The sequence below is a fragment of the Manis javanica genome, chromosome X, assembly GCF_040802235.1.
Source record: "Manis javanica isolate MJ-LG chromosome X, MJ_LKY, whole genome shotgun sequence".
NCBI lineage: Eukaryota > Metazoa > Chordata > Mammalia > Pholidota > Manidae > Manis > Manis javanica.
The window spans coordinates 51599672-51612171 of record NC_133174.1 but is presented as its reverse complement, the minus strand read 5'-3'; the positions used below and the strand labels follow the sequence as shown (position 1 = coordinate 51612171).

At 49.4% G+C, this 12500-nt stretch overlaps 1 protein-coding gene across 8 annotated transcripts in view; it reads left to right on the top strand.

Annotated features, from left to right (window-relative positions):
* The window catches only part of AMER1 (APC membrane recruitment protein 1), a 176748-nt gene that overhangs the window by 4363 nt on the left and 159885 nt on the right, over window positions 1-12500 (top strand). Inside the window, exon 1 of one of the 8 annotated variants that reach the window (XR_012127299.1) lies at window positions 7503-7728. The exons of the other annotated variants lie outside the window; for them this stretch is intronic. The gene's annotated coding sequence lies outside the window, so the exon portion shown is untranslated. Of the gene's footprint in view, window positions 1-7502; window positions 7729-12500 lie in introns of those variants that run through there. 8 annotated transcript variants of the gene reach the window in all.

The following is a 12500-nucleotide window of genomic DNA, read 5'->3' as shown; positions in this document are numbered from 1 at the left end:
ACTAACCCCCCTTCTCCAGCCAGCACTCCTTGGCCCTCCTTGCTGGGGGCTGTAGCATTCTAAGGGGAGAGAGGGCTGGGCCAGGCCAATTCTGGTCCCTGCCCCCTGGACATATAGGAAAGGCCTAGTGCCATTTTGAAAGACTGAAATATTGGGTGGGTTTGAAGGTGGGAGGCTTGAAGAATGTCTGAGTTGCAGTGCACCCCCAAAATCACATGCCCCACCATGCCTTCTGACTCAGCAGCCCTAGTAAACTGAGCACAGGGCTACCCTTCCCCCAGATTCTCATTCAGTGTGAGGCAAGTGGACCCCGTGGTCCGATCTCTTATTTCTAGATGGGGAAACAGGCCCAGAACAGGAAAGGTATTTACCTAAGGTTACACAGGAGCACAAAGCTTCTGACCCCCAGTTCAAAGCTTCTTCCCCTAAGAACACTGATTTTGATCCCCTTCCAAGCCTCAGTTTCCTTACCTGTCCTCTCACAGAGGGTGTGGATAAAATGAGAGTTCCTGTGGCCAGGATTCTCACCTGGCCATGGTTGACTAGCTCATTGCACACCTGTGGGCAATACATGGATGTTGACTCTATATAAAGAGCTTCACCCAGTGCTTAGGGCGTGACATGATGGCAGGACTGCAAGCTGCAGGAGAGCAGAGGCTGGAGTGGTGGCAGCGTCGAGGACAGAGGCCCAGAGGACGGCCATGCAGGATGACTGCGCAGAGAGGCCCAGAGGACAGCTGTGTGGGACAGCTGTGCAGAGAAGCCCAGAGAACAGCTGTACGGACAGAGGGGCCCAGATGCAGAGACTGGCTTGCTACATACAGACTCGCTCTGAGTGAATGGGGTTCTAGTGACTGACCTGCCACCTGGAAATAAAGTTGCATATAACCCTTTCACCCCAAAGAGCGTTCTGCTGTCAATTGTCTTTGGTCACATTGAATCCATAGCAAACTTGCCTGGAGCTGAAACCCACTGGCAAGACAATTGGTGAAAGTCGGCAAGGTTCATTGTTGACCAAGGAAAAAGACAGGCTGCCGTTATGGGAGGGGTGCTTCAGCGGACTGCCCGTGTGAATAGGGAGACAGTGGATCGTTCCCCAGTGGGTATGTGGTCTGAGGTGGCTTGCCTCCTAGAGGACTAGGCACCACCCCAGGACTGGAGGCAAGTGGAGGTGACACCTGAGGCAGTAGGGGTGGCCCTTGGTATAGTAAGCAGATCCTTTGAGAAGCAGAGTGCCCATGAGGCAGCGGGGACTGTGGTTTGGCTGCTTCTCACAGAGGAGACCCAAGAAATGGCAGCATGAGAACACAAGCTGCAAACTTCTGTGGATTCCTTGAGGAAGGAGATGGCCTTGATGCAGGAGGAGGCAGCAAGAGAGCGCCGGCAGCAAGGTACCATTGGAGATGAGACAGCAGCGCTACCAGATGTTCTGAAGGAGGAAGAGGCCATCAAGGAAAAAGAAGAACTGAGAGAAGACAGGCAGAGGTGGCAGGAGAACGTCAGCTGCGAAGCATTGAGGTGAAGGTAAGAGAGCTTCTGAAGACTGAGCTAGCATTGTTGCAAGGCACTGTAGCAGAGGAGGCACTTGGGGGACTGGAGAGAAAGGTGCCATGAGCCCCAGAAATGGAGGAGCTGGGGAAGAATGAAGGGGTGGTGCCAGAGGCACTGGCCCCTCCTGTATTGAAAGCATGCCAAGTGGTTGTAAAGAAAATAAAGACCCAGCAGCTGCAAGTTCCCCAAGGAGAGAAGCACTCTGTGCTCCACCCCTATACTCAGGCTGAGCCGGTGGCTGTGGGACTTAGGGGTGGATGGAATTGTTCTGTCAGGATCAGAGATGGGAAAGCTGTCTTCCCTGACAGTGCAGCCTGCCTTGAGGCAGTGATTACAAAATGCAAGGTGACACATACAGTAGCTGAAGCAATGAGAACCCAGAAAGAAATAAGAAGTTACTCACAGGAGGAATTTGAGGGGCCTCGTGAGGGTTATGAGGACCCAGATGTGGGTTGATTTAATATGGGCAGGAGTAGATGGAAAGATATTAGACGGGAAGCCAAATAGGATCTTACTGGAGCTATGGCAACAACTGAAACCAAAGCAGCAGTTCCAGCCATTAAGACCAAAGAGGTCAGAGACAGAGCCACAAGTCCGGCCTGTGTGTCTGCAAGACTTTTTGCTGGAGAGGCTGGAAAACAATGTTTGATCTTCCTTGCACAGGGACTTTTGCAGAGGACTAAGGGCACAGAGATTGAGAGGAGAGAATCCTGGAGGGGTGGAAGTGTGGATAAAATGAGAGTTCCTGTGGCCAGGATTCTCACCTGGCCATGGTTGACTAGCTCACTGAACACCTGTGGGCAATACATGGCTGTTGACTCTATAGAAAGAGCCCTGCCAAGTGCTCTGGGCATGACACCACGGCAGGGCTTCAAGGCTGCAGGAGAACAGAGCAAAGGCTGGAGTGGTGCCAGCGCCGAGGACAGAGGCCCAAAGGATGGCTGTGTGGGTCGACTGTGCAGAGAGGCCTGGAGGACGGCTGTGTGGGATGACTGTGTGGGACAGCTGTGCGGGACGACTTTGAAAGAGAGGCCCGGAGGATGGCTGGGGGATGGCTGTGCAGGACAGCTGTGCAGAGAATCCCAGAGGACAGCTGTGTGGACAGAGGGGCCCAGAGGCAGAGACTGGCTTGCTGCATGCAGACTCGCTCTGAGTAAATGGGATTCTAGTGACTGACCTGCCACCTGGAAATAAAGTTGGGTATAACCCTTTCACCCTGAAGAGCATTCTGCTGTCAATTTTCTTTGGTCACATTGATTCCATAGCAAACTTGCCTGGGGCTGAAACCCACTGGCAAGACAGAGGGTATGGTGTATAAGGGAGTGGATACCTGAGGAAGTAAGCGGTCTCCATTGTTCACTTGTCCCAGTTGTCCTTCTGCAGGCTTTACTTCGCTGCCTTGTCACATGTTGTTTCCCTGGGTTAATTAGCTCCTCTCTTGTTCACCTGAATGGGGGTGGGGGCAGGTGGCATCTGTCTCCAATCTCACCGTTACTGGGTTAGTAGTAGTATAGTGAAAGCCTTGCTACACAGGCATGATATCCACCTGGGATACATTCTCTCTAAGAAGGTTTGGGAGCATGAGAGGGGAGTGGCAAGTAAGTAGCTTTCTGAACCTCTGTTGTTCCAAGCAAGTTGGACAGCAAACTTCAGCAGCGTGAGGAGAAAACGGGCATCAGGAAGCCTCACCAGGAAAGCTTATTTTCAGGAAGAGGCAGGGTCTGCATGACCACTTCTCCCAGACTGGAGAAACCCCTGTGAATTTGAGGCTAGGGCTGAGGGTCAGAGAAGTGAGACAGAGAAACGTGCAAGGCACATGCAGAGAAAGCAAATCTTGAAGGTCAGGAAAAGGGGTTTGGGCCTGATTCTGTAGGCATTGCAGAATAATTTGGTAAATAGAGGAGTGATGTGGAATTAAGGTTGTAAGAAAATGAATCAGGGATGTACAGGATGGATGAGATGGAAGTGGAGAGGCAGGGGTGGTATTTCAGTATTGCAGCAGGGAAGGACCAGAGGGAGCTCAGCTAAGGCACTTGTGTCATCTCCAAAGGACATTGGGTAGCAGCTGAGGAACTGGAATGGAGAAGGTGTATCACAAGGGCAGTTTATTGAGCATCTGCTTAGTACCTAGTGAGCTCTTTACCCTTTCCACTTATCAACTCTAATCCTTACTGTAAGGTAAAATTGAGCCGAAATAACCAGGCAAGGAGGCTACAAAGAAGCCAAAAGTTTAATAGGGTGCAATCCCGGGTGATGTTCACCGGTCTGTTTAGTCACAGGCCAGAGAAGTCCTGCCCAGCAGGGCAGGCAGTGAGTTTTTAAAGAAGTTAGGGGGAGGGAGAGCATAGGTTTATAGTGGTGTGAGGATTGGCTAGCCTAAGGCACCTTTTCCAGGTTGGGAGGGGGCAGCACCCAGGGATTTTGGCACGTCATCAGACCGGAATCTGTTGGTCTCTTTAGGGCTGAGGTTGTCCGACGTGCTCACCCCTCCCTCTGGTGCCTCCAGCCTTACATTCCAGCCTTTTGGTTATAATGGGCACCAACTGGATCTGGGTACTTCCGGCTGAGGAGGGGTGGCGTGGCCAGGGTTGAGGCTGGTGGGAGGCCGGAGGAGGCTTGGAAGGAATGGGTGATTACTGATGTACCAGCATGGTCTTGTGCACTTCTACTGTCCAACCTCTCTATTGGTGCCCAGAGGTTCCAGCAGATATGTTGTCCTCATCTCTCAGGACAGATATATCTAGCATGATTACCCAGGCTTTGCCCCATCCAGTACTGTTGTCCGGATGATGAGAGACAGGCTGAGTCTTGTTTGTAGCAGGCAGACTGGATGAAAGAATGGAAAGATGAGCATTGGGTGGGACAAGGGGGTATCTTTCCTTGGGGATTTGGTGGAGGGTCTCGTACCCAGCAAATGGTCTTTCCAGCTCCTCCTGGGCAGCCAGTTTGGAAATCTCTTAACATTATAGCAGCCCAGTACAATTGGTCTCCCCACTGACAAGATATCTTTTGAAAGTAACATGTCTTGGGGACCCATTGGTGTAGTTGGAGCATACCTGATGTGACACATATGTTACAGACCCAGTTTGGTAGAGCCGGATGGGTTGTTGTGGCCAGCACTAGTGCAAGTAAGGTGCAAATGGAGGGGCCCTGTCTCTCTAGAGCTCCACCTATCATGACTGGGTGCTCGTTTGAGCTTGGAGATGTGGTACCATGGGGAGTATCCCAATAGCTTGGCAGCCGTGGGAGTGGTAAGGATCACCATGTATGGTCCCATCCACCATGGGTGGAGTGACCGAGGTTGGAGTTCTTTAAGAAGGACTTCGTCTCCTGGCTGTAGAACTTCCATGATTCCTGGATCAGAGGGGGAGGTGGGTTGAGGCAGGGACTGGTCTGCGTGTTCCCTGAGGAGATGTCTTAGGAGTGAGGAGTAAGGTAGGTAGGAGAGGTGTCTGGAGGAACCTGAGATAAGAGAGTATAAGGGTTAGGGACGACTGGGTGAAGAGGGACCACAGCCTCAGTGATTATCCACAGGCCCTGAACAAGCTGGTAGGCCCTGATGGCTTCTTGACTGGAAGGATGGGAGTGTTATAGGGAGAATTAGTCAGCACCAGAAGCCTTTGGGAAAGAAGATGGTTAATGATAGGTTGGATGCCCTTGCGATGGGCTTGGGAAATAGGAAATTGGGGCCTAGAAGGAAAGGAGGATGGTTCCTTGAGGTGGATGAGGACCGGAGCATGATGGCTCACCACTACTGGAGTAGAGGTGTCCCAGACTATTGGGTTAACACTGGTCGATGGTACAGGAGTGTCCGTGGAGGCCTCAGGGCTACAACTTATGCTGGCTAAAGCAATGAGTGAACTCGGTTGGGGATGACTAAGCGGCAGGGAGATAGAGGCACCAAGCTTGGAGAGGAGATCCCTCCCTAACAAAGGGTTGGGACAGGACAGGATGACTAGAAATGACTGGGTAAGAGGATGGCCCTCAAATGTGCAGGCTACTGGACCTGTCTCCAGAGGCTTAGAGGGGACTCCCGTGACCCCCACGACCGAGACCTGGGAAGGATGTAAATGCCTGTGAAAGGAAGGTAAAACAAAGTAGGTAGCCCCCATGTCCACCAAAAAGGAGATGGACTTGCCTGCTACCTACAGCATGGCCCTGGGCTTGGCAAGGGTGATAGGGGTGTTCGAGTCTAAGCAGCTTCGGTCTTCAAGTAGGCTGAGCAGGTCTGGAGGGGAGTCCCTCAGGTGGGGCCTGCCTCCAGCGAGACTCTGTCACGGGGGGACAACCTTCCCCAATCAGGCACTCTACTTTCCAATGACCTCTCTTACCACAAACTGGGCAGAGTTTGGTCAGCTTATTGGTCGGGTTGGGACATCTGTTTGCCCAGTGCCTTTCCTGGCTGCACCAGAAGCAAGATCCCAGAGGGTCACAAGCATCGGACCAGTCTTTGGTGTGATGAGACCCCTGTCCTGCTGGCCATAGGGCTGCCGCGAGAGCTCAGGTTTGGGATGCTTACCTCCTCTCATGTTCTTCATCACAGGTATTAAAAGACTTTAAAGGCCATGGTTACCAGGTCACAGAGTGGAGTCTGGGGCCCCTCTTCTGCCTTTTTTAACTTACATCTTATGTCTTATGTAACTAATACCTGTTCTGCTGAAATCTAGTTCTTTACTAGTTTGGGAGTAATAAAACAGTGACTATAAATGACAAAAGACTTACAAATGACAATGGTTAAAGATATAATGAGAGCTTACTGTAAGACAGTTGACATAAGGAAATTTGGATATTTCTGTAACAAAACTTTCAGTAACAAAGTTTAGCATCATTCCCTTTGACAGTGCTTTCTAGGTAATTAAGCAGGTAATTATATATCAGATAAATAAGCCAAATTAGCCAAATGCTTTCTCCAATGAGAAAAAGTTCCTCTGACATGTTCCAGGGGTCCTCTGGAAAATATTAGAGTTAACTAGAGGTAAAAGCACCTTTTTGAATTTGATTTTGGGAAGCTGTTAGAAGTTTTTAAGGCACTTACCTAAGGCAAATACAGAAGGTTACACAGTTATTAGCAAAGCTTAGCTTTTCGACCTTTTCATCCTAAGATCTCATTATCTTAAATACTCAGACAAGTCACTGAGACTTTAAGCATGATAAACTGCTTTGATAAAACAATTAGAGAACCTTTTGCAATCTTTCAACATTAAGAGCAGACTAACAGTTAAGAAAACTTTGTCTTTTTAACTGAAAAAAAAATATTAATTTTGCTGTGTACTTGATACCGAGACTCATTTGCTTTAATTTTATATAGCATGGCCATATTAAATTCTTCTACAAGCTTTCTACAACTTTCCTTTTACATTCAGTGTTCTCCCTCTTTAAATAAATAGCTGTACTTTAGAACAATTACCCTCTTTTACTCTCCACAAAATTAATTTCCATTCTTTATACTTTCTCTTATTAAAACACATCTTTTTTAACAAGTAGAGATGTTTTCTTCTTTAAGTAGCTTTAATTAGACCTTAGAACTAACTTTAATTTTCAGTGAACACTGAGAAGTGGGCTATTGTAAACTATTGCACTAGCATTCTGTAGATTAACAAATTTATGAACACACTTTATAATTCTTGAAACCATAATCTCTAAGCACAATCTCTACAGCATAATCTCTAAGCACAAAATATGTCTCCTTAACTTAGCAAAACTTCAAGATTCTAGGTCACCACAAAAATTCCCAGGCTGCAGGCAGGCACACACACTGCAACACACAACTATTAAGATGTTCACTTGCCACACCCAGCCCGCCCACTCCCAACAACCATGCCAGACCACTTACAAAATGGTGGGTGTGGCCAGGGGTGTAAGGTCAGGAGAAAGGAGGCAGGTCTGTGCTAGGAGGAGTCTTGTCCTTGGCTTCCGGAACCGGAGCAGGGAGGAGCCTGTTCCAGTGGGGAAAGAGGGCGGTGAAGGTGGAAGGAGAGGGGGAGGGGGTGGCGCAGACACCGGAAGAGGAGAGGAGCAGGAAGACGGCATGGTTGAGAATATAGGACCTAAAGATGGTGGCGACACGTGTGAGAACAAAGAACTTAAAGATGGCGGTGACACGTGTGAGGACAAAGAACTTAAAAGATGGCAGTGATGCGGGTGAAGACAAAGGACTTAAAGATGGCGGTGACGCAGGTGAAGACAAAAGACTAAAAGATGGCGGCAGAGAGAGGGGGAGAGGATTACCAGCTGAGGGAGGCGGACGACTGAGGTCCTCTGGTGAATCTGAAAAGGAGGAAGGACTGGGCAGAGTAAGAGGCTGACAATCTTTAACTGGAGATCAGGCCAGGAGAACCTGGGTCATTGAACACTTAACATAAAAGTCTGGGTGGGAGTGCAGTGTCCAAAAGGCCTGGACATATGGGACTTCAGACCACTTCCCAGTTTGGTGACAGAAATTAGTTAGGTCAGTGAGGAGGCTAAAATCAAAAGTTCCCTCCAAGGGCCAGTGAGATTGATTGTCTAGAGGATACTGGGGCCAAGTCTGAGAACCGAGTCAGACTAGTTTCCATTTACAGATCTCCTCTACTTTATCTAGGGTCACCAGATTGGATGTGGGACACTGCAGAAGGGTCTGAGCCTCTGATTTAGAGGACTGGTTCCCCATGTCTGTTACCCATTTCCCAGAGCCCCTAAACTGGTGAGCCCAGTGTCCCAAACTCGCTCAGGTTAGGAGGAGACAGGGAAGTGCCTGGCACTTCCCCGGAGATCTGGGAGCCCGGATGAGAACATCTCCTCTATCTTGAGACCAGGACAGGCTTAATGGTACAATTTTGAATCAGGTGGAGACAGGACTTGAAAAACAGACCAGGAGAAAGGAGGGACTCACCGAATTGCCATCCGAGGTGCTGAGAGTAGGTGACACGGTCCTGCATCTGGGAAGGAGGGATGGGAGCTGCCGGTGGCCGGCTGGAGCTCCACACCTTATCTCCTTCCCGGGTTTCAGCACCAGCTGTAAGGTAAAACTGAGTTGAAATAACCAGGTGAGGAGGCTACAAAGGAGCCAAAAGTTCAATAGGGTGTAATCCTGGGCAATGTTCACCAGTCTGGTTAATCACAGGCTGGAGAAGTCATACCCAGCAGGGCAGGCAGCAAGTTTTTAAAAAGTTAAGGGGAGGGAGAGCATAGGTTTACAGCGGCACAAGGATTGGCTAGCCTAAGGCACCTTTTCCAGGTTGGGAGGGGGCAGTACCTGGGGATTTTGGCATGTCATCAGACTGGAATCTGTTGGTCTCTTTAGGGCTGAGGTCGTCCGACGTGCTCACCCCTCCCTCTGAGGCCTCCACCCTTACACTAACATGATCCCGCATAGTAGGTAGCATTTACACATAAGTCATTTGAGTCTCAGAGAAGTTAGATTACTTTCTCAAACCCCACAGCCTATAAAGGGGTGAAGCCAGCCTTTTAGTATTAGGCTAACAAACTCCAGCTGAATTAGAATTCAGTTGAACCAACGTTGTTTGCTCAGTGATAGATGAAGTGATACTAGACAAAGGAGGGTCCATTTGAGGGGGATGAACAGACTGACTGAGCCCTTCCAGAATGAATTACCCAAGGTTGAGTATATTAACAATTCAATTGAGGGGCTGGTGAGGGATGGGAATAGGAGCAGAGGTGAGACAGCCCACTTTGGGATCTGTGTTGTCATGCAGAGTGGGTGGGATGCCCGCTTTTGAGGAGGTGTCCCTCAACAGAAGGCTGTGAATTAGGGGAGGGGTGGTTGCAGAGGTAACTTGAGGTGTCTCTCGCAGAAGCCTTTACAGTTCCACCTGTGTGGGGTACCAAGACAAGCAGCACTCCTTTCGGTCCCTGAACAAATGGTTTTGAGAGTGGACCTTGGCTGTGGGCTTTAGAAATGGGCAGTTCAATTTCCAGATCATCTCATTGGTCATTTTCTTTAAACAATAGCTCAAATTCTGTGTCTTTGTCCCTGTTGACAGGTTTCTGTTTGAGCCTTTTATTGGCCTCTCAAACTTATCTACCAGAGAAAAGGAGAATAGAGAAACTTGTTCAGTGGTTTGGGAGTGGTGGTGGGGTTACTGATGAGGAGACCAGTCACAGGCTGGGTTGGCAGCCATTGGATTCTGAAGTCAGAAGGCTTTCTGGAATGTGCCAGGTGGGGCCAAAACAGTAGCAGCTAATGAGGGCTGGAAATGCTGCAGAGAAGGCTCAGCTGGGCTGGGAGAGGGGTCCAATGGGAGGGGTGGATGATGGCTGTTGCAGGTGTGAGGGGAACCTGCATAGTCCTTCATCCTTTGATTGGGATCCAGCACAATGCAACAGAATGGCAGGGAACTGTGGGTCTGTTACCATCCCACGGTATGACCTTAGGAAGTCTTTTACCAAGACAAGGAAGTTTCCTTCTCCCTGATAAGGAGTTACCATTCTCTCTCCAGGCTTGATTAATGGGTTGCTGGGGAGGGGTTGAGGAAGTGGGGAGGGTTCTGTAAACTGCTAAATACGAGTGGGTGAAGGATGTCTGTTGATTTGCATTTCATTTGATGTTGGTACATTTAACTGAGTTTGAATTGTTGACCTTGGAATAGAGTTGAAACTCTGATAATCTAGAGCTCTTAGCCAGTAGCTGACTTGAGGCAACATTTTGGGCCCCTGAATATAAAAGATTGGCTAAAAGAGCAACTAAGGCCTTCTGTGAGATAACTACGCAATCACTCTCATTTACCATTTGGAGAAAGTGAGGCCCAAGGAGGTTTGGTGACCCACAGAGCCATGGGGAACACCCCACTCAACTCTCGCTGAGATAGTTTTACTGCTGGAAATTGTCTAACTACAGTTTGAATAAAATATTTTTTAAATTACTTGTTATGTTTTTGAGCCTGTGCTATATAATACATTTTATTTGTTACTTTATGTACACAGGTTTTGTTCCTTACAATAGGTTTAAGATGTAGGCACTCTCAATAGCCTCATTTTCCAGTTGAGGATACTGAAAGAACTTGCTATATTTCCTCTGGGGGACCGAGCTGATTACAGTGCAGAATTGGCTGGCTCTCTAGTGGTGGGAAGGGGAGTGGGGGACAGAATCCCTATCCTCACTACTCCTTCCTTAGCCCACCCTCCATCCCCATGCACAAAGACAGGATGGGCCCAGAGTGAGCTTTCCCCCAGGAAAACCACTTGGAGGAGGTCTGGGTAATGGAGACTGGTTGATGCCATGCTTCTGGAGCTACTGCATAACTCCACATATTTCTTCTTCCCTGAACTTAGCCATCTTTAAGTTGGCTGAGCTGGCCCCCTGGAAACTGGGCTGGGAGGAGAATGTGCAAGGCTCAGGCTCCAGCTGTTTCCTCCTCATTGAGAGGAGTCTCTACAGCAGGTTGGTGGCTGATCTCCTGCCTGTGTTTTGAAAGGAAGGGAGAAGGAAGAAACTCTGCCCTAGTAGCCAGCCTACCATTGTTCGCAGAATGGCATGAGGCTGGCCCTGGGAGTGGGGATGGCTACAGCCCACTCCCTACCATGATAGCAGCAGCTGCAGCAAGCAGCCTCTGACAGGGACAATGGAATGGCCTTAGAGAGTTCCTATACCCCCCAGTCCACCTGCAACTTAGCCACATAGGTTGAGAAGCCTAAGGGATGAGGGGCCCTACTCATTTCAGGACCACTTTCTTGGGGGAACCATGAGGGGACCAGTACCCACTGGGGGAACTAGTCTGTCCCTTGCTGTTCCCTTTGCCTTCTGCCCCACCTCACTCTCCTGGTCAGTGTACTCTGTGGTCCTGAGTAGAGGCAGTTTAACCCTTCAGGGAAGAACAGCATTGAGACCTGGTGGGGTAGCAAGGAGTATGGAGAAGAGACCTGTGCCAGAGGTGGCTAGGTGGGGCTGGGCTAGGGGATTACTACCTATGAGTGATCCCTTCTACCTGTCTTGGAGGGACCACAGGCAGAAGACACTGTAAGTGGCTGTGGGAGGTACATGGCCCTGGGAGGAACAATGCAGGGAGATGGGAGACAGCACAGTTTCAAGGCTGGTCCTTGTCAGCAAAAATGACTTTAGGCCTCATTAGGAGGAGGACTTAAAGCTTGGAGAAGAGATTCTCAGTCCCATGGACACAGCCCTTCCTAGTTCACCCACTCCCACCACCCACAGAGAGAGAGGGCTTTTTAAACTGCTCTTAGCAGAGGGTTTTGTGTAAGTGCACATACATTTCTTTAAAATCCCCTCACATCTGGCTCTTCCTCAACATAGACCAAGCAGCTGGTCCCTCAAGCTCCCCTCAATGAATGGCTTTCCCAAATAATGGCCTTTTACATGTGGTCTGCTACTTCCTAAGGAACTGGGATCTGACTTGGAAAGTGGTAGTAATAGTAATGCCAGTCTTTCTTACCTGCACTGCACTTACAGTTTACAAAGTGCTTTTAGTGTCCATTATCCCATCTTACCTCACACCACTGCAGTGGACTGGGGATATGGCGGGGATAGAGGAGCTATATTGATCTGTGTTTCACAAGTGCCCAAGGCTCAGAGGGGGTGACTTGGCCTATTCAGGGACCCCTGGTATGGCCTGGACCCCAGCCTTGTGGCCCGTGACTCCTTCTACAGTACACTGTAGATGCCTGTGACAGGGAAGTGAACAGTGTAGAAAGCAGTGGGCTGGCCTCTACCCCAACAGAGTACAGGAGCAAGGGCAAGAGAAGGCCCACAGGGACCGCCTGTAGCCACAGCATCAAAGTTCTGGAAGCAGTCCTCTGCGATCCAATTTTCCTAATCCCTCTGTCCTCAGGAACTCCAGCTCCAAGCCCAGCAGGAAAATTTAGCCTTTGATTCACAGGATGTCTAGGCCCATAAGGTTTTACTCTTGACTTTTGGTCTTCCTTGATGCCCAGCTACACCTACTACTCTTGCCCATCTCTGCCCCTATATCATTGCCGTTTCTACCCACTCCTGT